At 38.7% G+C, this 26,776-nt stretch overlaps 1 pseudogene; it reads right to left on the bottom strand.

Moving 5' to 3' along the window:
- Positions 1-7,093: 7,093 nt before the first annotated feature.
- LOC149144945 (uncharacterized) overlaps positions 7,094-26,776 on the bottom strand; it is a 58,220-nt pseudogene continuing 38,537 nt past the window's right edge.

Here is a 26,776-nt window from a genome sequence, read left to right as displayed (position 1 = left end):
ATTATAGGATAGGCCTTCTAAACATATCTATATTCCTTATAGATTGTGTCTTGTTTGTTAAATCAGTTACAGAAATATATCACTTAAATTTTATGATAAATTATAGGATAAGAAGAAGATAGAAAATGCAAAAGTCACAAAAGATTTACAAGTTGTTCTAAAGGAGTTTCAGGAAGCCCAACGGCTTGCCGTTGAACTTGAGAATAACGACAGCTTATACATCTTTTGTTCCCCAAGCGGGTTTTCCTTCGCGGCGATTATGAACTGTACTAGTGTTGGTTTCTCCATGTAGTCTAATGGTGTTTCTTAATTTCCTACATTGTATATGTTGTTAGCAATTTTATACCATGCTCCTTTTTGAAATCGCTACATTGTTTCTTGGTTTAGCTTTTCCATAATTATGCTAATTTGAAATTTTCTATCGATAAAGCAAATTTTATAGTGTGAATCATTTTCAAGCATCGGGTTTTTCTTATTGTATATGCTAAAGCTTTTAATTGTTTCTTTATTTTTCTTTTGCGGGGACTCTTTTTGCAGCTGTGTTGCAAGTGAGCTAGATTTAATTACAAACAAAACTCAGTAGAGGCAGGTTCTTCTCATAGAATTTAGGAGGTAAGCTAGTGTTAGAAGTCGTATTCTTTAACATCAATGCTTCTTTCTGGACTTCCTTTTTGAAATCGATATGTTGTTTCTTGGTTTAGCTTTTCCATAATTATGCTAATTTGAAATTTTCTTCCCAAAAAGGAAATTTTATAGTGTGAATAATTTCAAGCATCGGGTTTTTCTTATTGTATATGCTTCTTATTTTAATTGTTTCCTAATTTGTCTGGTACTTCTGTAATTCAGGTTGGCTTGGAGAACATTACAATCTTTCTAGTTTGTAAAAGTTGAAAACAATGTCCCATTTATCTCAAGTAGCTTGATTAAGATATAAGAGAATTATTTTTATCAATAAAATTTTGACTTGGAAAGCCGAAGAATGAACACACCATTTCATCAATGCCCTGATAAAACTAAACAATTCAAACGATTAAGAATTTAATTTAAATATGAAAACATGAATTATATTTTGAAATAAAATAAAGAAATATCAATTAATGTGAATTAATTGTAAATGTGATAATCGGTTAATTATATTACCAACTTAAATAAATCTTGATTTCTAATGATTTATCTAAAATAAAGAGAGATGTGATAATAAGTTTATAGGTGCAAAAACAATTTAAATGCCATACGTAGTCTTCAACTGTCTTAGAATATCCAATCCTCCTCTTCTTTAATTTGTCAATGGCATCTCAGAAATGTCATGTAGAGTGCACACAATCAACATTGAATAGGGTTTTATAGAACATTTTATTTCTAGAATTGAGTTGACAAAAAATTTGAATTACCTGACTCAGTTCAACTAATGGATCCAAGAATTGAACATTATACCTTTTCTATTTTTTGTTTTCGTCCACAAATATACTATATAATGTATTTGTTAAAATTATTTTGTTTCTTGAATGGTGTGTTGATGTTCAACTATCCAAAAGTTGATGTTTACAACATCTAAATCTATTTCATTTACAATCTCGAAAGGGTTTATTAGTGAATTAGACTCAATGATATCAAATGGAATTATAAGTGCATCATGCACTGATGCTCAAAATATATATAAGAATAATTTGTCTAATAATTTAACATTTTGATAATCTTGTGATCTCAATTTAAACACTTTGGGGGCTTCTATACATAATTGAACTTCCACTTTTCTACTAAAAAGTTTTGAAAATATTTAACAATGTTTGAATTTTTCATGAATTTCATCACATTGATTTGCCAGCTTCATTATCTGAAATTTAACTTTCATGAATTTTATAAATTTTAGACTAGGTTTGAAATCACTTTCTGAAATTCTCTCTTTTAGATCATTTAAATATATTCTCTTCAATGCAAGTAATTAAACATTGAGTCTATCATATAATATTTTATTAGACTTTTGACCTCTTTGTTGCAAATAAATAAGTATAGATGATGTCTTTTTACATCTCACACAGCGGTATTATAAAACTTTGGTGATAGATTATAAAAGATTTGTACAACTCTTTATACCAAATTTAGTGAAACTTTCATAGTTAACCATCTTAACCATTGAATTATTTATTGTATTTGATGAGTCATTATTCGATTATTCAATCAACTTTGTTCTAAATTTAGACCAGATTTGATTGAAACATCAAATAATGATTCACTAGATATAATAAAGAATACAATATTTAAGTTGCATAACTGAGAGAGCTTCACTAGATATGGTATAAAGAGTTGCATAATTTTTTTTAGAATGTATCAGTAATCTTCTAAAATATCATTGTGTAAGATGTAAAAAAACATCATCTATAATTATTTATTTGCAAAAAAGAAGTAAAAGTTTGGATAAAATTCTAGATTATCAACTCAATGCTTAATTCCTTTTTCTGAGGAGAGTATATTTAATGAGCTGGAAGAGGGCATTGCAAAAGGTGATTTCAAACCTACTGTAATAATTCAAAAATCTAGGAAAGTTGAATTTGAGATGACAAAACTTGCATTTCAGTGCGATAAAATTCATGAAAACTTAAGTGTTATTTATTTCCAATTTTTTACAGTAGAAATGTGGATGTTCAAATATGTAAAGAAGTTCCAAAAAGTGGTTAAATAGAGTTCATATGATGATTTAAATGTTAATGTATTGGTCAAATTATTCCTAGTGAAATTTCAAGCATCATTACTAGGTGGACTTCTATTTCCATTTGATATCATTGAGTCTGGTTCATTAATTAAATCTTTCAAGATTGTAAATTAAACAAATTTAGTTGCTGAAAACATCAACTTTTAGATAGTTAATGGTTAAAAAACTTTCAAGCAATGAATTAAGTTATAACAACTCTAATATATAGTGTATTTGTGGCGGAGAAGAAAAATTATGAAATACTTAATGCTCGATTTCTGGATCTATTAGTTGAACCCAATGAGACAATTCAATCTTTTGTCAAATAATCTTTGAAAATAAAGTGTTTTATAAAACTCCACTTGTTGATTGGGTGCACTTTGAATGAAATTTCTTAAGTGGCAATGAGAAATTAAGGAAAATCAGGATTGAATATTCCAAGATAGTTGAAGACAAGGTACACAATTTTATTTTGGCACCTATAAACTTATTGTCATGTTTATTTTAGATAAATGATTAAACATCATGATTTATTTAAGCTAATAATATAAATAATATACTATCATGTTTACAATTAATTCAAATTATTTTGTATTTCCTTATATTATTTCGAGATATAATTCATATTTTCATATCTACATTCAATTCTTACTAGTTTGAATTTTTATTTTTCTCAGACCATTGATTAAATGTTGTGCTCCTTTTTTGACTATCCAAGTTTATATTTTGGTGATAATAAGATCCTCTTATATCTTGATCAAGCTACTTGGGATAAATGGGACATTACTTTCAATTGTTATAAACTAGGAAAATTGCAATGTTATCCTAGCCAACCTAAATTAGAAAAGTACATGACAAATAGTATACATAGTTTGATAGTTTATTTAGGGACTAATAACATAACCAATTTCTTCAGCAACAAATAAATTACTTGACAAAACTAATTTTTTTTTTGTTCTACCTAAGCATCCAACAAATGTCATAAAATAAAAAAATATTGTAATAAATTGAAAACCAACTAAAAATATTATATTGAATGGTTACATATTGTAAAATTAATGATGAGAAATTGAGTTGTATGACTCTTACGACATCCAATATTCTCGAGCATTATGAAATTAGTGATATTGCATTTTCCAACTTCTAATAAATGAATTGAATTGATTTACAATGAGAAATGAAGCTCAATAAATAATACAACTGTATTTACAGAAACAACAAGTTTCTACTAAGAAATAGAAATAACAAGTTTCTAATAAGAAACTGCTAATAATATCACACAAATACATAAATGAGCATTAAACACTAAAATAGAATTATTTTAATACCCTCCCTTGATGCTCAATCTATTTTCAACACCTATATACCCTCTGAATCTTACAGACTTATCAAGACCAAGGGGTTGGTGAAGATGTCTGCTGACTACTCCATTGTGGGAACATACAGCAACTGGATGGATCTGTCTTCAACAAGCTGTCAACTGTAGTGACAATGGGTTTCCAAATGCTTCGTTAGTTCATGGAAGACTGGATTCTTGGCGAGTTTAACCACTCCCTGATTATCATAGAATAGGGTAGTAGGACCTGCCTGGGAAACATGCATATCCACAAGCATACGTCGAAGCCACAATGCCTCACAAGATGCCTTAACTACACCCCGATACACTACTTTTGTCGAGGAGAGAGCCACTGCCTGCTGCTTCTTATTAGCCCATGTCACAACACCAAATCCCAGGCTAAACACATACCCAGCTGTAGATTTATGTTCATCAACCAAACTTGGCCAGTCAAAATCTGTGTGACCACTGAGTGTAGGATCTGAAATCCAAGTATACAGAAGTCCATAATCAAGAGTGCCACTGACATACCGCAACACACACTTTGCTGCTAGCTAATGATCAGCCTTAGGAGCTGTCATGAAGCATGAAATGCAGCTCACTGCAAAACTGATATCAGGTGTAGTGGTAGTAAGGTAGATCAGGTTGCCCACTAATTGCTGAAATAAATATTCATCCAAAACTGGTGAGGATGATTGAGTTGAAAGTTTGTTCCCTGGTTCCATAGGAGTTGTGGCAGGTTTGTAATCCTGCATTCTGAACTTGTCGACAAGACTTCTGGCATAGTTGGACTGAGAGAGAAGGATGTTGTTCTCAGTCTGCCAGACGTCAACCCAAAAACAGTAATCAAGAAGTCCCAAATATGTCATATCAAAAGTGCTGCACAAATCGTGTTTGATCCCATGGATCAAATGTGTTGAACTACTAGTAATGATAAGGTCATCCACATAGACAACCACAAACAAAATATCATCACCAGTATGCTTGATATATAGGTTTGCATCATATGGACTTCGCTGAAAGCCATGATCTATTAGGTACTTATCAATTTTCATGTACCAAGCCTGAGGGGTTTGTTTCAGACCATAGAGCGCTTTGACTAATCTACAGACTTTGTGTTCTTGATTGGCAACCTCGAATCCTAGAGGCTGTGTCATGTAGACTTCTTCTTGTGAGTCACCATTTAGAAAAGCACTCTTTACATCCATCTGATGGACTTTCCAACCTAACTGAGCTTCTAAGGCAAGGACGAGCCGTATGGTACTCATCTTGCCTGGAGGAGAAATGGTCTCCTCATATTTTATGCCTTCCTTTTGTGAGAACCCTCGACAAACGAGGCGAGCCTTATACTTGTATAGGGTTATGTTAGTTTTGTATTTCACTTTACACACCCATTTGTAGCTAATGGGCTTGTTCCCTACAGGAAGATCATAAAGTGTCCAAGTGTGATTCTTTTGAAGACTCTAGAATTTAGCTTCCATAGCCTCTTCCCACTGAGATATACCCTTAGCCTCTGAATAGGTTTGAGGCTTAAAAACACTGTGCAGGTTAGCCATTAGAGCAAAATTTACTATAGGCTGTCATTTTCTCTTATTTCTGGAAGTTCTACCTTCAAGGAGCTCATTATGCTGGAGATCAGCAATCGTTTTAGCCCACCATTTAGGCCAGAGAGTACAAGAAACAATATCTGGAGTAGGTGGAGGAGGCTCAGGAACAACAGGAACAATGAGAGGTAGATTATTTTCTAGAGGGAACTCAGGTAGTGCATCATCAAATACTAATGCTACATCATCCCTCCCATCAGGTGGACCTAATAGAAGAAGAACACTATGAGACTGATCCTTAGAACACTGCTCAAAAGGAGGAGACTGAAAGAACCTTCTGTCTTCATCAAATACTACGTCCCAACTGAAGATAAGATGATCAATGTCTATATCTATCAACCTGTAGGCCTTTTGGTGATCACTGTACCCTATCATCATGAGTTTCTAGCTTTTCGAATCCAACTTAGAGTGCTTAGTAGCTGGAATCCAAACATATGCAACCGAGCCAAACACTTTGAAGTGTCTGATCTTAGGCTTACAGCCAGACCAAACCTATTATGGAGTCTTCCCCTTAACAACCTGAGTAGTTGATTGGTTAAGAAGATAGACAACAGTAAACATTGCTTCAGCCCAAAATTTGTTTAGAACACTCTTGTGTTGTAACATGGAATGAGCCATTTCAACAACCGTACAGTTGCAACATTCGACAACACTATTCTGCTGAGGAGTGTAGGGTGTAGTTAATTGGCGTTTGATGCCATGGGTATCACAGAAGTTGGAGAAAGAAGAAGAACAAGATTCCCCCCCACCGTTATCTGTCCTAAGAGTTATGCTATTACATCCAAACTCGTTTTCAACTAAGGACTTAAACTTCTGAAAGATACTAAATACATCAGATTTATGTTTTAGAAAGTACACCCACATCTTTCTACTGAAATCATCTACAATAAGAAAAAAATATTTGCAACCAGTAACTGAAGATGTATTCATAGGACCACAAATATCAACATGAATTAACTGGAGTACCTTAGATGCGTGCCAAGATTCTCCCTCATTGATGAAGACCGATGTTGCTTGCCAGCTTGACAGGTGCCACACACTCCCAAATGCTGAGTTTGAATATTAGGTAACCTTGAAACAAGTCCCTCCTGAGATAGCTGAGAGAGATACTAAATGTTTAGATGCCCATATCTCTGATGCCACAGAGTGCTCATGGGAGAAACACGAGCTTCTAGATCCACTTCTGGAGAATCACTAGTGTAAACGAAATCACTGAAATATGAGAAGTCAGTAAACGAGTCATGCCTATGAGAGAAATGACGTGATGCACTAGAGTCAATGTACCAGTTAGAAGAAGGGGCATGATCTGAAGACCTCTTAGCCATAAAGGCATAAAAGGAAGATTCCTTCTGCTCAGAATGTTCTATAACATTTGCTTTTTGATGAGACCCTCCCTACTTCTTTTGTTCAGAAGCAATCCTCTGTCGGCAATCTTTCTTCATGTCGCTGAACTTGTGACAGTAATTACACTTGCACGTTTTTCTCAATATAGCAGACTAGCAATGTGTGGATTATAAGACCACATTCTGTCACAACTCGAGCCTTTGGAGGAAGAAGCGCTAGGCCTGGAATCACCATGGCGAGCACAACACTTGCAATGATGAACTTGCAAACGGACCTGGGTGCCATACAACTAACCAAATATTGAGATCCTAGTAGTTGTGCACAACAAACCATACAATTGGCAAGCTTGTTGAGACAACAAATATGAAATAAGATGATAGGTTCTTCTTGATGAAAAACTGCGATATATAAAAACCATCAATAATTGGTGCGAGCAATAACTTGAGTGGTATGTCGATGACAATCAACCCAGTTGAAGCCACCAAAATTGACAAGCCATTAAATGCAGCCAAGCCAAAATAATCATTAACTAGACCAATCCCATAACCTCCTACTGGAAATGCTCTTCCTAGCACGATAATTGTCACCAGCACATAGTTCCAAGGAGGGAAACATGCAAATATCCCCCGAAGGGATAAAGGAAAACCCTTATTTCCAGACACACAATCAAAACCAATAGTGTAATTGCACCACTAATGATTCGAATCTGCTGAAGCAAAGCAGGATCCTTTGAAATGTACCACAATGCAGCAAAAGCTGACGCATATAATTGAAACAGTAAGGGCATAAAAAAAAGTAGGAAGAGGTCATAGACAGTGGCCATGGAAGAAAAAATGATGGAATGGTGGGATCTATTGTAAAGCAACAGAGGAAAAAATAGCAGAGTTAGGGTATGAAGTGTGCATTTGAGTGGACCAAGAATCAAGGCTTCGTCTACAAGTTGACCACCTTATCATTTTGTGGCATTGGTCATGAAAGACGACTGTTGGGGTAGAGAATACAACCAGTAGAAGACGCATAGAATTGTCATAAAATAATAGGGCGCATGATCCATTCCCACGGTCGCCACAGCCCCCCACGTCTAGATTACCGACGCTGTGAATGGAATACAGGCGAACAAGAGCCACTTTAGGGTTACGACTATGGATGGATTCTCGAGTTGGAGCCACTGGAATTGAAGCGAAGCCCACACAGCTATCATAAAATTCACCTCAGAGCACATGAGCACGACAAGTATATACATAGTCTAGGAATCTATGGCAGAGAGAGTCGAACCCCTGAGCATGAACGCCAACTGTGAGACTAGCAGGGTTGACCAGATGCCAAAGAAGGCGCCTTTCTTGAGCTGCAAGGAGTCAAGGATGTAGGAGACCATAAGCCCGACCGTTAAAGTCTCCATTACTGGAATACCGCCCATTTCTACCAGGAGGGTTATGCAGGGACCTAGGGAAATGGTGATTCGAGCATTGTAGGAAAAGGAGGCCAAGGGGGAGAAGTGATGCTGACCACTCGAGTAACCACAAAAAATTCCTTCGCTGCTGTCTCAGATTTTAGCTAGATGGGTCTACAGCCTTGCAGCACCAAATTACTCGGAATATCTTCCAATTGGGCTGTAAATCCAATAAATCAATCTGTCTCCAACGAACCTACAAATAGATTGCTTCAAATTTGCCTCAGGTAATTCCAAACTACCTCAGGGAAATACCCTCTGAAGTTTCCCAGATGTTTCTGGGAAAACTAGTATTCCTAAAGAATGCTAACTCTCTAGGTTTGGCAGCTACCCTAGAAACAATAGTTTAAAGAAATTCAATGATTTATTCTATGTGTAATAGGTAGGAGAAATATAATGGAACCAACCTGGAACTTCTACTTGATCCCTTGCTTGATCTCTCTCCCCTTTGACAGATGTTGCAACTCCTCCCTGTACTTAACATGCTTGGAGAGTACCTGCACAAGTAAAACAAGAACTATCAAAGCATCATGATCTATTACAACATAAACATTACAGAATCATAGATATAAAGAACAAATGATAGCATTCACAAATGATAACATTCACAATTACACAATCATATGGAAGAAAACTTGAAGAGTTTTATTGATAGAAGGGAGAATTACAACCCAGTTGTCTGATCCAGCATCATCCTCCCAACTTCAATCCTTCTTCACATCATGAAATAGCAAGATCACTCCAACAAGAATACAATGCTCTCTCCTCACTTACAAACTAGCAGTGCTTCCTTGCAATTCAACACATTTCAACCCCTAGATCTCTTGGATGAGGGATCCATTTATAGATGTGTGCAAGGGTGTGAGTCATCCATGGGGTTTGATTAGTGTCATTCCACTTGTTACAATTGGTTCCATAAGAGAAGGGATAACAGATGGTTTTAGATCCCTTATTCATCCTTGGGCGAATTCAGAGAGGCAAGTGGCACAGGCAAAGTTTCTGGAAGATTCCATGACCATCCACTTAGCAAACTGTCCTAGACATTTGTCCACCCTCACCCATCACAACCTTAGAGATGTAATTATAATAGTTTGTGGGCCCCGTTGGGGTTAGCTGGGTAGCTAACTTCTCGGGGTCATAACTTGGTCATATTATCTCTATTTGGTGCATATGATACCGTGCTAGAAAGGTCTCTCTGAGTACTACATGTTTTTTCGTACTCCCCTCCCTATGGTTATGGGCCGACAAAGGACATAAAAAATTTCCTTTGTGGGGTCAAAATTGCTCCATAGTTTCAAGAGTTGAAAAACTGCTAAGAATAATAAATGTTGAAATAAAGAAGGAAACAAATGAAGTTGACTTGAGGTCTAGGTGGGATAGGTGGATGGCAACCAATAACTACCAAGATGATTCCTCTCCCCTTAGAAAGCAATGGTCACCGTTGCATGTAGAGCCTGCATGAGGTGAGGAGATTTCTGTTGAACCTGGTCCCTAGAGAGCCACTTGCCTTAGTGTAGGAGTTGGCCAACTTTGACAACCCGATATAGTTGGATATTTTGCTAACAAGTGTTCTTGATCTGTATGTCCATAATCCAACTAGTTGTGGCTTGTTCCATGTAGTCTAGGTTTAACTCTATTGGTGTAAGTTGTTCTACAATGTTTAATATGTCCAACAATGGTGGGAAGTATGGTCGAAGGTGGTCCACATTGAATACTAGGTGCTGGCCAAGAAATGGGGGAATGTTGAGCTCAGAGGCATTGTCTCGCAAAACCTTGGTAATGGTGTAAGGACCATATCAGAGTGGCTAGAGCTTCCGATGGGCTCTGGTAAAGCAATTTCTCTGTAAATGCAAGAAAAATTTGTCGCCCACCTGAAACTTGTGTGGCACCCGATGTTGATCACGTCATTACTTGCACTTGGCATTTGACTTCTCCAAGATGTCATAAACCTACTAGAAGATGTGTTGGATGCACTCAATAAATATGGTCGCTTTATCAGCCTCGAATAGTACATGTGTGGATTATGTCTCCATAGTCACATGAGGCATGGCAACATCAATAAGACAAAATGGTTAAAATCCTAGACCCACTTGAAAGGGACTATGACCAGTCGAGCTATGGAGAGCTCTATTATAACTATGCTGCACATTTGGAAGACTCTAATACTAATTTCGAGGATTCCTGGAGTTGTACATGCGGAGTATGTGCACTATCATCCTATTGACAACCTTCGTCTGGATATTAGTCTCGGGGTGGAAGTCAGTCAATTTGGTGAGCTTGGTGCCTAATAGTGCCCAGAGGCTTGACCGAAATTTGCTCAGGATCTTGCTATCCTGATATGATATAATGATCTATGGGATCCCAAAATGTACCCACACTCATTCAATGAAGAGTTTGGCAATGTCCTCTACTGTGACACTCTTATTGAAGGCTGCCAATATAGCCATCTTAGAAGATATGTCCATGACCAAAAATACACAGTCATTACCATGCTTGGTATAAGGGAGGCCATACATATAGTCCATGGAGATGGATTCCCATGGCTAGCTGGGAGTAGGCAGAGGAGTGTACAAGCCTTTCTTCTTGATGATTGGGTTGGTGATGGTGCAGGCAGTGCTGGATCTGATATATTTCCCAACATCTTGTGACCAGCTATAGTGCGCCTCCCAAATCATCTTGTTACACTCACTTGAAGGAACATAAAGTGAAGAAATTTCCATTGTAGATCAACAAATTATGCAATATACTAAAAATACAATACAAGATCTACTTCTAGAACACTTTGCAGAAGCTTAATCGAATTGAGAAAGATCAAGAGAACACATATAACTAGAATGAGAAATCAAACACACATAACACAAAAGAAATAACCCAGGGAAAGCCTCAGCCTAAAACCCCAATCTATGTATTATCACACAAGTGGAAATCTTGCTCAAGTTACAAAAAGAATCAGCTCTCAAGCTATCTTTCTCTCTCTGCATTCAAACAATATTGCTCATAGATAGTCAAAGGCTCTCACAACCTTCTCCTCTACCAAGCCTCCTATTTCCTTGCGCAATTTCCTTGGGGTCCAGTGCTTCCACTTATGTGAATTCCCACCTCACACAACTCACTTGGCTAAGAAATAACTAGAAAAACTTGAAGGAGATAAATCCTTCTGCATGGATGAGTTTCATTTATAGGAAAAATTGATCCAACTGATAGTAAATTATCCCTCCTCTAATCTCAAATGGATCTCTGACTGAGTTGACATGCATCAGTTATTTATGAGAGAATATTCAGTTATCTGGAGAGTAGCAGTTACATGCATACAAGCATTAACTAACTAAACTCACATTTAGTTCAACAAACTATTTCAACTAATCTAACTAGACTTGACTTAGTTAACTGAGCCAACTAATTAAAACTCAATATTACAAATCATCCTTATCTCTTTAATTGATGGATAAATTCATCAATTAGTGGAGAAACTATTGCATGTCCCCACATAGACTTCATGTTTTATTTTCTACAATTAATTAACTCAAGATGAATTAATTAATTATTTTACAAAAAGCTGCTAAGATCAAATTCGAATATTACTTCTCAATTTTAGTTGAGGGACTAACTAAAATTGGAATCTAACCCGAAATGCTATTTATAGCAATGTTATTTTTAGGACTTCCATTTTTCATTCCTTGTTGCTATGTCCAACACTGGTAACTAAACTACTACTTATAGCAGTGCTATTTTTACCACTTCTATTTTTAGCATTTCTTGTTGCTATTTTCAACACTCGCTCTCAACAAGAAAGGCATTCAACTCGAACCCAATCCTAAACTTTTGGAATTTTTTGCATGCAAAACTTCTCCCAAGTGTTATTGCTCCAACAACTCTAGAAATAAAAAAACTCCCAACTGACCTCCCTGTTGGGCTAGAAACATCCTTGATGCTGAAACTTTCTCTGATGCTGACAAGTGCTCCCTCTGTGACCTCTGAGCTACTGCAACACTCCATGCATCTTGCACCGTTGCACACCTCACTGTGCCATCCTACACCGGTGCAACACTCGTGTGCCTCTCGCATTGTTGCAGCCTGCTGGCTTTGCACTATCTTGGGATTCTTGCACTGTAGCTCTCTCTGCCACTTCATCTGCATCTTCCTCTACCCACTCAGCTAATCCTTCTACTCCTCGTTGGGGCTCCTGTAGCAAGGTCTAATCAAAGAGGTTGGGTACCTCAATGATCGTGCCCCTATTCCAACCTTCTTGAGACTATCAGCCCACATCACCCCACCTCCGACCTGGAGGTATGGATGCTTGTGATCCCTCTTCCCACTTGGCTTGAAATTCGTCCCTACTGGAGGTCTTTGCATGACTAGATGCCTCCACTCGGTCTCCTCCTGGCTTCTCTAGTTGTGGCTACTCCACAACCTCCTAAAGCTGCTTCACCAATTGTGGCTCCTCCACAATTGTTTGAGACTTCTTCCAGCGCTGAATGTTGAGAGGTAATTTACTCTCCCTCTCAACCACCAAGTCTCCTACATTTTCCTTGCTACTCAAGGATTTGCATGCATCTTGAACCTCAAGATCATACAAGTTCTTGGCTAACACATCAGTCTGTTTCATCTCTCCCGCTATCACGAATTTTCTAGAAAAAGAATTGATTTGAAATCAACAATATCTCCCTCATCCGAAATCTGATTCAAATGATTTTTTTTTTTAATTTGGGTATTTTTTCACAAAGAATCTAGATCTGCTATTTTTTTTGAAAATTTTGCACAAAATTTTTCAGATTTTCTCTACAAACTTGCGGCGCAAATTGTTTTACTTCGAATTCTCTTCTTCGTATACCGTTCACAGCTCTGATCACCTTTGGTCCGATACCATGTACAATTTCCTATATAGATCAACTAGCTCCAATACCATGTAGAAATATCTACAAATCAACCTAGCTCTGATACCATGTATAAATTCCCACTGTAGATCAACAGATTATGCAATACAAGATCTACTTCTACAATAGTTTGCGGAAGCTTAATCGAATTGAGCAAGATCAAGAGAACACATATAATTAAGAATGAGAAATCAAACACACATAACATAGAAGAAATAACTCAAGAAAAGCCTCAGCCTAAAGCCCTAATCTCTGTATTATCATACAAGTGGAAATCTTGTTCAAGTTACAAAAGGAATCAATTCTCAAGCTATCCTACTCTCTCTGCAATCAAACAATACTACTCACAGACAGTCAAAGGCTCTCATAACCTTCTCCTATGCCCTCCAAGCCTCCTATTTCCTTGCGCATTTTTTCTTGGGGTCCAGTGCTTCCACTTGTGTGAATTCCCACTTCACAATGCTCACTTGGCTCAAAAATAACTTCCCAAACATGAGGGAGATAAATCCTTCTACATTGATGAGTTGCCTTTATAGGAAAAATTCATCCAACCGATAGTACACTGTCCCTTCTCTGATCTCGACTGGTTCTCTGACTGAATTGACATGCATGATCTATTTATGACTGAATATTCAGTTATCTGGAGAGCAATAGTTACATGCATGCAAGCATTAACTAACTGAACTCACAATTAGTTCAACAAGCTATTTGAACTAATCTAACTGGACTTGACTCAGTTAACTGAGCCAACTATTTACAACTCAATATTACAACTCATCCTTATCTCTTTAACTGATGGATAAATTTCTCAATTAATGGAGAAACTACTGCATGTCCCCACCTAGACTTCATGTTTGATTTTATACAATTAATTAACTCAAGATGAATTAATTAATTATTTTACAAACAACTGCTAAGATAAAATTCAAATTTTACTTCTCAATTTTAGTTCAGGGACTAGCTAAAGTTGGAATATAACCCGAAATGTTATTTATAGAAATGGTATTTTTAGCACTTGCATTTTTCATTCCTTGTTGCTATGTCCAACACTGGTAACTAAACTACTACTTATAGCAGTGCTATTTTTACCACTTCTATTTTTAGCATTTCTTGTTGCTATTTTCAACATAAAGGTGGCATAAGTAGCATAATAATGCATCCTAGAAGTGGAAATCAAGAACTTTCTTGCTAGCTACTAGCATTTGTTTTATCAAGGCCAACTATAGATCATTTTTTTTAAAGTTGTAGCCATCCATAGGTCTCGCGACGACAAGAGTTGAGAATAGTATTCATTGCTGCAATTGGGGGCCAGGTAAGGCAGTCTGTAACATGATTGGTGCTACCCTTTTTTTATTAAATGTCCAAGTGGAATTGTTGCAGATATGTACACCACTTATAATGGCGATTATTTTCCAACTTCCCTTGTGTCTGTATAAATTCAAGAGGTAGGTGATCGACACGGATGACCATCTCCTTCCCCAGAATGTAATGCTTCCATTGTCAGCAAGCTTGCATGATGGAATACATCTCTTTATCATAGGTGGGGTACCTCGAAATTGTATTGGAAAGTGTCTCACTATGATAGGCCATTGGATTGTTGTGTTGGGTGAGGACTGCACCAATAACATAGTTTAAGGCATCTGTCTCGATTTCAAATCGCTATTGTAGGTCTAGTAATGTTAGTGCCAGTGAAAAGTAGAGGCGACGCTTCAAATCAACGAATGTCTTCTGTTGGGACTCACATCAAGAAAACTTTTCTTATGCCCCACCCTTAGTAATCCTAATCAAAAGCCAAGTGATATGGGATAATCCCAAAACGAACCTCTGCTAGACATTTGCAAGGCCCAAAAAGTTATGAAGCTTTGTTAGAGTGGTCGGGGTTGACCAATCCAGAATAAATTAGATCTTGGTTGAGTCCACATGCACGCCACTGTCATCTATGATGTAACCCCAGTATTGGACCTCGCTCATGCCAAAGGTGCATTTCTCCAAGTTGGCACACAGTTTGTGATGTCGAAGGGTTTGAAGTACCTATTCAATTTGTTTTAAGTGTTCTTCCCAACTCTTATTGAAGATGTGGATGTCATCCAGATAAACCACCATGAACGAGTTGGTGAAGGGCCACAATATGTTGTCCATTAGCCTCATAAAAGTACCAGAGGAATTGTTAACTCAAAGGGCATAACCAACCATTCAAAAAGGCCTTCCTTTGATTTAAAGGAAGTATTCCATACATCTGTGTCCTCTATTGGAACCTAGTGATAACCATACTTCATATCGATCTTTCTGAAATACTTGACCCCCTTGAGTTGCTCCAGCAGGTCATCAATCTATGGGATTATATACATGTTCCTGATAGTGATATTGTTTAGTGCAAGTTAATCAATGTAGAGCCTCCAGGTCCCATCCTTCTTCTGTACAAGTATAATCAAATTCCCACAAGGCGAGGTAGTTGGTCAGATGTTCCCTTTTTGTAACAACTCTTGGATTTGGCTCTTAATCTCTTCATTTTCCATAATGGAAAGGAGATATATCAGCTCGTTGGGTACAGGTGCTCCAGGAGTCATACCGATTGAATGATTGACCTGACAATGCAATGGTACCCATTTAGATGAGGAGAACATGTCCATGTATTCTTCCACGACTGTATCCACCTGCTTTTTCTCCTTGGAGGAACCCTTCCCGGGGGCCATGGATGTGGCTACAACCTTCCCTTACTATGAGAGTTAATTAGAAAAAAAAGAAATTTCCTAGTCTAGGAGATGACCTTACTACATTTCTTACAAGAGATCAAAGAGATGGCAGTAGCTGGGGCTACCTTCGGTATCCTGTATAACTTAGTACCCAAGGAAATAATAATAGAGTGAGGTCTAGAATCATATATAGCATGTCACTTCCATTAGTATGGTTGTGCTAATAATACATCACAAACTTCAAGAGGAGCAAAACCACACAGTTCCTCATCCATGAAGGGCTTGATGTTGTAGGGAAGGAGACACTATTGGCTAACACATAGATCTTGTCCTTGGTTAAGCCATCCAATGGTATACGACTACAGATGAGTTGTAGTTGGTAGGCCTAAATTCTTCACAACCTTTTTTGAAATGAGTTTCTTTAGGTTCATGTTGTCGACATTGAACTTCAGGGGAGAACCCTTCACCCACATCTATGAGTGGAAAAGGCGCTCCCCCTCTTTGGGATCTTTAGGTTCAATCATCTGGATCTTGGTGATGGCCACAATGGCACTGGGCTCTGCGTAAATGATATGCTTCCCTTTGTCATTCCTCTTGTTAGGTTCTGACTCAGAGTACGAACATGTGTTAGAGTCAGAAGTCTTCAACTCACCCACGAGTGACTACTTGGACTGACACACACTTGTGTTGTGAGTGGAGCTCTTATGGAACTCACATCACTTTTCCATGTACTTCTTTGTCTTCATGGTATTTTTATTTTCTTGCAGCTTCGATGGGTTATCCTAGGTATCCTCACCTTGGCTTTGGCCTTTGCTCTATGGTCTGGGGGTGCTTTTCCCTTGATTCGGATTCGCAGATCCAAAATCTTACTTTTTCTTTTTAAGCTTCTGCTCAACCTTGATAGCATATTGGTATTTCATGTGGGATGAGGAGATGTCCAGAAACTCCATCTAATCCTGGATGTACATATGTAAGTAGCTGTGGTACTTCAGTCCTAAATGTCTCTCAAAATCCTTGACACCCAACTCCATGCAAAGGGTACGAAAAACATTGGTAAAATTCGGCACATCTTGGTCCCCTCCCTATCATAGCATGGTCCACTTTATGTATTTGTCCTCATAGCTCCTTATAGGGTAGTACTCATCCTTCTACTCACAATAGGTTCCCCACCTATCCTTGACATGCAAGGTGGCTTTGAGAAGAGAAAAGGTAATCTTTTCTTGGCTCGAAAAATCATGAACAAAAGATTATCCTTCTAGTATATTAAACCATTTATATACGACGTCGACACCTATTTGACCCTCAAATATGGGAATGTCAAAGTTAACTTGTACCTTAAAGGGTGTGGCACTTTCAGGGTAGCTGCTGGAAGTAGATGTGTCACCCCTGGGTAGCCATTGAAGGATCTGGGAAAAGTTATCCGTCATCGCATTCCTTTGTTGCTCGAGGGCTTCTTCAACCAAGATTTTGATATGATCTCCTAGCCCCTCATTTCTCTTTTCTTATGCCATGGGAGGCCGTCAAGATTGGTGAGGCTGGTCCTGCAAAGGGTCGACTAGTTCAAGCCATAACTGCTTATATCCTAACCTCTTTAGGGACATGCAAAGAGAAAGAGAGAAAGAGGAGACCTCTCTGATACCACTAACCCAAATTTAAACAAGAACATAAAAAATTATAGATATAATCATAAATACAAAGATGCAATAGAAATAACACTTCATTTCATTAATATCAAATACAAAAACATGATTACAAACAGAATGGAAATAAGACTACCTCGGGTGGTGGTAGCTTATCTCTGAGAAGAGATTTGGTAGCTACATGCCTATGAACTATGTTACAATGAGGTGCAAGGGCCTATTTGTTATTGGAAAACATGAGAAAATAGTAAAAAGCTAAAACCCTAACCCAGGAGATGTAACACCAAGTTTTTGTGGGCCCCATTGGGGTTAGTTGGGCAACCAACTTCCCGATGTCATAACTTGGTCACATTATTTTTGTTTGTTATGCATAATACCTTGTTGGAAAGGTCTCTCCTATTACTATAGGTTTTGTCATAACAACTCACCTATGGCTATGGGCCTATAGTGGACCTTAAAACAATGTTGTTTACAGGATCAAAACTGCTCTAGAACTTTAGGATGTGAAAAACTGCTAAAAATAGTAAATTCTAAAATAAACAAGGAAATAAATGAACTTGATTGGAGGTTTAGGTGGGATAGGTGGGTGGCCACAAATATCCACCTGGATGATATGGTGATGGGTTGGAAAAGGATTGAACTGCCTCATAAGCCAATTCAAAAGGACTAAGAAGTATCAAATCCCCATGCAAGGTTAATTCTGACTCTGAAGGCACTTTCCAACGATCTAAATATTCAAAAGTGCTTGACGTAATCATATTGACCTAGGCAATGTTATGAGTAAGATTTGGCAGAGGGAACACAAAATTTCCAATAAGAGATGAGTCTTTAAGAAGACCAACACCAACATCCTCATATGTTGTAATTGATTTTCCATCAAAAGGAATGTTACCAGTAGAGTTAGGGTTCAAGGTGTAATAGGATAGTTAGTCTACTTTCATAGTCTTGTTGTATGTATTGATAAACCTGAGGGATGAGTCCTGATCCTGGAGGAGGACACCTAGAATATCTTGGAATAACTTGAGCAATTGGAATTTCCATAAATCCTCGGTATCCAGGATGAGCCATACTGAATTGTGGTTGCTGATGAATTACCCTAGATATGTTGTTGGACTTGAATAGGAATGCCTTAAATAGCTTGTCCAACAGGTTGACCAGGTTGATAAATTGGCACTTGAGGGGAAAAAGGTATTGGCTATTGATTATATGAAGGATTCCAGACTGTGTTCATCCCAAGATAGAGAGTACCAACAATGGGTTGAGATACGACATGTTGACCTAAACTGGCTTGAGGTATTTGACCATAACCTGGATAATTTTCGATAGGAGGTTGCCCTCCAACTGTAGGTTAACATCCAACTAAAGGTTGTCCCCCAAGAGCAGGATAAGATGGTTACACCCCGGGTGGGTAATAACTTCCTATTAGGCTAACTTGAATATTACCTACATTGTGGGAAATCATATTTATATATTGATAAGATGTCAAGCCTTGGACAGTAGAATTAGCTAAACCAATTGACATAGTTGAAGGTTGACTTGAAGGAGAATGTCCTGAATAAGTTCCCGTAAGAGACTGATATCCAGGAGAAACTAATGGACCACCATATAAAATTAATTATGGAGAAGTAAAAAAAATAGAAGTATCTAATGACATTTCCCTAGAAGTTATTCTAGACATATCGATGCTTGGTACAGTATAATAAGGAGTAGTGTGTCGTGTAATTCCTTGAACTAAAAAGTTCAAGGGCATAAAATACCAAGGGTTAGGTTGAAAAGCAGGAAAAAGAAGTTCTAGAGTATCTAATTGATCACTCGTAGAAACTGGTGTATGTGGCGATTCTTCCTCTTCATCATAGGTAATTTCTTTCATACTAATAAGACCAGGAGGTAGAACATTGTTAATAAGAAGTTTTAATTGTGGTGAACATGAACGAGTAGGGGCTAAAGCATCTAAAGGTGACTCATGTTCTTCGATATCTGGTTTGGTTAATTATGAATCCAAACACTCTCCAGTATCCGATTATGTTTGAATAAGTTCAGTAATTTTTGGATCAGTTACTTCTGAGTGTAATTCTAGTGTTTGAGGTTGATCAAATTCAGGTTTTGTTACCTCAGGTTCTAGAATAGTATATTTTTCTAGTCAATTTACTTCAGTTCATATTACATCAGAAGTCTCAGGTTCATCTATAGTCTCGTATCGTTTTGAATTTGATCTTTTAGTTCTAATATTTTCTAGCTGACTTGGTATATATTCAGGAGGTTGGCCTAGCATTCTATGCGATTTTCTCAGTAATTCAGCCACAATGAGATATTTTTAATTTTAAAAATTAATTATTCACACAATATCAAAATAACACCTAAATCCTCTAAAAAGTAAAAAATAAACAAGGTAACAAACACTAATAAATCTAGGATTTCAAACCACACAAATTGACTTGTCAGAAAGATTAATAATTACTAATCGGTGATGAAATCCAACATCGCAGAGATCAAGGTGATTTTTTTTATAGATATGAATGTTTGGAACTAGTTACATTGACAACTTGCTTAATGAAATTATCTTGGGAAAGTAACTTTGTTTCTGCCATATTGAGAAATGATTACCCTCCAAATATTCCAAGTGAGTCAAGCAACATCTATTCCAAGTATAACAGGACCTTCCCTGATCTAAGATATTTTACTTATAGATGTATTAAATAATTACATGCATAAATTGTAACTTAAAAATAGAAACTTAATGTGCACCTGAGAGAAGAGGAGCAACACATAAAGCATGAAAGAAGACAAGGGACTTGATAATGAAGTTCTTCTGATTTGGACTACATCTCTGGGCCCTGCTCGATCAATGGGGAGGCCTTAATTTATTATGTGCATGAGAAAGAATAGTACAATCATCATCTACAAAAAGGAGTCTTATACCTCCATTTTGGAAAATGGCCAAAAAATGCAGAACTTTTTTGGAGAAATGGACAACACCATTGCGTTCTTGGCATCGAGAAATGTTGAAACCATATAAAATTTGTCGAAATCTGACAAAATGAAAATATTAACCCCTGGAGAAATTGCTAAGATCATGGATCCACCCCCCTCTCTGCACTTCTCATGGTTCCGCCACCTGCAAAATTAATGTGCCTCAAACTACGTGTGCACTCCTCCTCTGCCTGGGTGCAGTGATGACTGAGTTTAAATATAAAAAAGGTGGGTGTCATGGTTAGAGATCTGATTTTTGTGGAGGGGATCATGCAATCAAACCCCACCCCCTCCCATTTTACATAACCAAATATTAATTTTAAAAGGGAGGTCGGGCTAGACTTGGCTTGGGCGACCCACCCATCTCACCTGTTGCTGGCTCCAACTGGGTTTGTATCCATATCAACATGGTGGTTGTTTGAGCTTGGGTCTGTGCCCCAAGGGTTGGCCCACACATTCCTCCGTGTGCAACTGTAATGGCCTGCCCCTCTATAATCTATATGTGATAAGGATTGGGGCGCTGGGGTTGATGGCCCACCACCCCTTTTTTTTAATATTTTTTTTAATATAACAATATTGCCCATTTTGAAAATTCAGAATTTGGACCGAAGGAGACATTTTAATGAGGCGACAATTTCACCAAGAATCTGGCTAGAGTTGGACGTATTCCGTCCACCTGAAAACAACCAAATTGTGTCTCCATTAAGTGTACCTAGTCAGTAAAAGTCAACTAAAACTTTGACTCCCTCTATCTTCCTCATCCGGACTCAGATCAAAGTGTCGTTTGCATCGTTGGAATGAGGGCAACGAGAACTTCGATCTAATTTCAAGTTAATTGACTTTCCTACACTATGAATTTTGAGCCTTTTCCATGCCACTAGTGTCTAGAGATCAACCTGGATCAATCCTCCCCATTGAGGAGTGTTGGCGAGGTAAATCCCCTCTGCGGACAGAGGCGATCCCCACTAGCCAAAAATGGGTCTAGCAACAATCAAACAATGCTAACACGCAAGTTCCTAATTGCAAATTAAAGGTGGATGATGAGAGCCTACTTGGATTCCCACACTAATATTCGTATAAGAGTCGCTGCTCTCGTTCCTTTGCTCCCGCCGGTCACGATCCCCATGATCTCCATGAATGGACACCTGCACATGCAAAGAACAACACAAATACAAGCATAAAATCCAATAGATGCAATTATATATCAGTCAGAAAAGATATAACTCAAACATTATTATAATGAATAACAACAGTGGAACCATAATGATAGTCATCTATTATTGATAAACAACAAAGAAGAATACAACCATAGCTCTGACGTCAAATCCTCCTTTGGCTGGGTGATCAGCTACATATGCCTTGCAAAGCTTGTTGTGATTGGGAACAAGCCTCTCTCTCTTTGATTATGAATGCAAAGAAGACTCTTACAACAATCTCTTAGACTTCTGAAAGTATAATTCTCCCTATGCTCGAACTAGCTTGTCAAAGGCAACGGAACAAGCTTTTATAGATGGAGGAGAAGGAGATAAGATCAATCACACCATCTATGGGATTGGGTTTATCCTCAAAAAGCTATTATTGATAGAGGAAAGGGAGATAAGATTAATCACGACATCAATGGGATTGGCATTATCGTTAAAAAGCTTCATGAGTCGAAAGGAAAGAACCTTTGCGAGTGCGTTCGTTAAAAATATTTCCCAAACTCGGTTGGTGCGAGTATATCTCTGAGATAGAGCGCCAACTGGCGCGTCCTCTTTGGAGGATTTCCCCTATTGGTGCGAGTAGTGCACTGTGGATCCGCGCTAATGGAAAAAGGGAACTTTTTAAGGATATTGTGCAAGAGATGTCTTCAGGGCATATGAAGTCCATACTTAGAGGAATATAATGCAAGTGTTTTCAAGTTATGTCACTTCTCACAGGTCCCGGAATGAGTCCTCCAAAGTGCGGGAGAGGGGTGACAGGGATGGTGACAAATGGTGACAAATTACTGTGTAACAGATGCCCCCTAAAGCATGAGGCCCGAGAGAGAGAGGGGTGAAATGCATTACAAGAACACATGCAACTGAAAATGCTGCCGCCGGAGAATCTGCATAGAGAGGTACAACTGGTATCTCAAGTACATGATATATGTGGTATGGGCGCAGCCATCCATAACAGAGTACATAATAGTCTAGATCCAAGGTATGGGCACAACCATCCGGTGAGGATAGATGAATAGACTCAGGCATGGTCACAGCCATCCAGTGAATGAGTCATGTAATAATCACAATAATCCACAAAATCGCAGCCTGGATTCCAACAAACAAAATCCAGGGTCTTGCACTCCATCTCGACCCAAACAAAAGTACAAGTTCAATCATGCGAATACATGAGTTGAAGTCAAACATGCATGAACATCGTCTGATTACCAGTCGATAATGAAAACTGTTAACAGACGCGAGAGGTACCACCAATAATGACAATGGCCCTCAAGGTATTATAGGTACAATCTACGGTGTGCGAATCAGTGAGCTGGCATCGAACACCCGTAGAATCATTCGATCGGAGGCTAATGATGAAAACCTCATGTCGAACACGAAGAACCTGCCATTGAGGCATGCAGGCTCCAAGGCACCGGAAGGGAGTCTCTAGATCAGCTTCCTGGATAATGAGTTGAAGTTGACAGGAAGTGACCTTGATTGAAGGTGGGCCATAGTGTTTCCCACATCATCGACATGAGACAGAGGAAGAATGTTGTGGTGAATCAGAATTATGTGAGCTATCAGAGGGAGGTTGTTATTCTGCAGAGGCCAACTTCTCTTGAACATATTGGTGGCACGACAGTGGACTTGGCAGTATTTGATAGCAATGGATCGAAGGTCATGGTGATGAGGCAATGAGCAGATGAGAGGTCAAACAGGATCACCCAAACCCACGAAGGCAAGTGAAAGCCGAGATGAGATGTCCCCACCCAGACACGAATGCAAATAAAGTGCCATGTTCAAGAGCGATATACTGCCAACATGATAATAATTATAGTTCCATTTTCCCCCACTATTTCTTGCGAGTACCCCAGTTATTTATATTAACAAGCTTGACAGGTATAGCATATGCTTTTGAGGCATCCTTTCGATGGAATCCAATGTCATCAGGTTTTAACGAGTCTGACAGAGGAAGAACTCGGCGTCTTTTCATGTTTAGAGAGTTTGAAAAGACAACAGAAAAGAAAACTCCAAGGGTGTCCTTTTTCTTAAAGTTGTGTCTCTCGAGCCTGAAAAAGTATAAAACAATGCTCAAAGGAACCACCCGACCATTACGATCAAGGAGTACTTTTCATGTTTAGCGATTTCGACCTGAAAAAGTAGAAAAGCGACCGAAATCATGTCGTTTCATAACCATTAACGAGCTTGAAATGACAAGGGCCCGACAATCTTTTCGCTTTTACACGGTCGGAAAAGAGTTTAAAGACGACCACCCCTTATTTACATTTAGCAAGTCAAGAGGAATAACTCGACAATCTTTTCGTCTTCAAATGGTCGCAAAAGAGCTGAAAGTAGACCTCCATTTTTATTCTCTTTAACGAGTCAAAAAGGGAAAAATACTTGACAATCTTTTCATTTTTTATGAGTCAGAAAAGAGCTTAAAAGGAGACTCATCCTGGAGGAACGAGTGGTATAAAGGGTAGCAACTGGTTCCGGAAATGGTGGAATTGCTCAAAACATATAATGGTCAAGAGGCTGGCTAATAAAACCACTCATCGCTGCAGTTCCTCCGGAAAGGATAAACAACCAAGTGATAGCATATGATCAGCCAAAGAGATGGTAGCAATGGAATGAAAAAACCAAGGCTCATCTAACATAATTTAGTGAAATAATGACAATCACGAGATGTAAAATGGGTATGGGTTCATTTTTACACAAGCTTGAACCATGGAGAACTCTGCTTGGATTTGGTTTCATGTTTACACAAGCTTGAAACGAAAAACTATGCTTGTTATAACTTCGCATGCCCCCAGCATAATAATGCAAATCGAGGTACATGCCCCCCAAGATTCATTGCATTCAACGAGGTGGATGGAATGAAGCTTCACTCTCGAGATCTGTGAAAGACTCGACTTGTATTTTACGAGATCTTAATCAAAAGACTCGATTTGGGAAGGGAGTTGTTTCATTTTTTAATGAGGTTGATAGAGGAAAAGAACTATCCTCATAACCCTTGTTTCATTTTTTAACGAGTTTGACACAAGATCAGGAACTATGCTCAGCACCTAGTTTCATTTTTTAAGGAGCTTGACATAGGAAAACGAACTATGCTCCGACTAGAACTAGTTTCATTTTTTAAGGAGCTTGACATAGGAAAAGAACTATGCTCCGTCCAAGCCTAGTTTCATTTTTTAAGGAGCTTGACATAGGAAAACGAACTATGCTCCGACCAAGCCTAGTTTCATTTTTTAAGGAGCTTGACATAGGAAAACAAACTATGCTTCGACCAACCCTAGTTTCATTTTTTAAGGAGCTTGACATAGGAAAACGAACTATGCTCCAACCAAGCCTAGTTTCATTTTTTAAGGAGCTTGACATAGGAAAAAAAGCTATGCTCCGACCATACCTAGTTTCATTTTTTAAGGAGCTTGACATAGGAAAATGAACTATGCTCCATCTGAACTTCATCATAATAAACAGGAATTCGAGGCTTCCAAGAGTGCCACTCCCGATGGAAGTCCAACATCTTGGAAGTCAGGGCCCAATGCCCCCAGGACACTATGCACGACGGTAGCATCACTGGATATAGGCACGGGATAAGTGGCCACGTAGTTGATCTGTGGTGGGATAGATGCAACTGGTGGAGGAAATCCAGGAGGGGATGACAACTGCGCAGGAGGCACCCGAGGACGAACGAATGATAATTGATCTATAGTCACGATTCTTCCATCGTGTGGAAAGAAAACCACATGGAAAAGTGAAGAGACAAGGGCCCCCATGGCATAAACATAGTCACGACCAAGGAGAAGACTGAAATCTAAAGCACCTTGGGTAACCGATACGTCTATATAGACGGTTTTGCCTCCCAAAGTAATAGCGAACTTTGGAAGGATCCCTAATGGTTGACTAGTTCCTCCGTCAAAAGCCATTAGATTCGGTGCGACGGGCACAAGTTGTGGGGAACCCAAAGCTTGCCAAGTAGTGGCAGGCATAAGACTGACAGATGCACCCTCATCGAAAACAGTGCCAGGTATCGCCTTATTATAGGCGTGTACCGTGACCCAGAAAGGCACATGGGATGGAAGGCGGGAGGTGGTCAAATGACTCTAGTCGAAGGAAACGACTAAACTACTTGGTGGGGGAATCGTATGATTTCCCCCTGCTCTAAAGGGACCGAAGCAGGACTCTCGGGAGCAGCTGGGATAGGAGAGTCATTTCCGTACTCAGGAGAATCTGAGGAGACAAGAAGAACATGGGAATGATGCTCTTTCGAAACAGAGTGGTCGACGGGTGGTGAACTCGAGTTGACACTCTTTTCGACCAATGGTTGGTCTGGAACAGGCTTGGCACGGCCAGGTTCGGGAAGAGGGGCCTGGACATGAGAAGAATTTGAATCAATCTCTTTGTTAACAGGGGGACGATCTGCGGCTACAGAAAGACGTTGATAGCCAATGGGTAGTTGGGGTGAAGGAGCTGTAAGACTTTCCAAGACAACAGAGGCTTTATCCATGAGTGGACAAAGGTGAAGGGGATGATTGCCTTCACAAAGTCTACAAGGGATTCGAATCTTCCCTTTTCCCTTACCATTTTCAGCTAATAGAGTAGCATCGTCGTGAGCTTCAGAGGACGATGAGGGGTGGGCCGGATTGTGAGACCATACTTCTAAGACCCTGGGAATGCCAGGAAAATCATGTAGAAGATGGTCATCCTTGCATAACCTACAAGGAAATTTGACTTTCCGCGGAGAAGCAGAAGGTGGCCCGATGGGAGGTGTACTCAAGGGACTAGATGCACTTTTAGCCTCTCCCTTAGGAGACTTCTTCTTCTTCATCTTCTTCTTCTTCTTCTTAGCCACCTGGTTACTTGAATCGAGACTTTCACCAGGCGAAGTAGAAGATGAGGATGTAGAAGCAGGCGAAGAAGGGGAGAGTTCCACCTTAGAATCAACATGATGTTGCTCAGGTGGAGGGACTGATTGACCAGAAGTTGAGACGA

Source organism: Pinus tabuliformis, chromosome X, assembly GCF_031772625.1.
Source record: "Pinus tabuliformis cultivar Carrire ecotype Pingquan chromosome X, CPIR1, whole genome shotgun sequence".
NCBI lineage: Eukaryota > Viridiplantae > Streptophyta > Pinopsida > Pinales > Pinaceae > Pinus > Pinus tabuliformis.
This window is presented reverse-complemented; position numbering and strand designations above follow the sequence as displayed.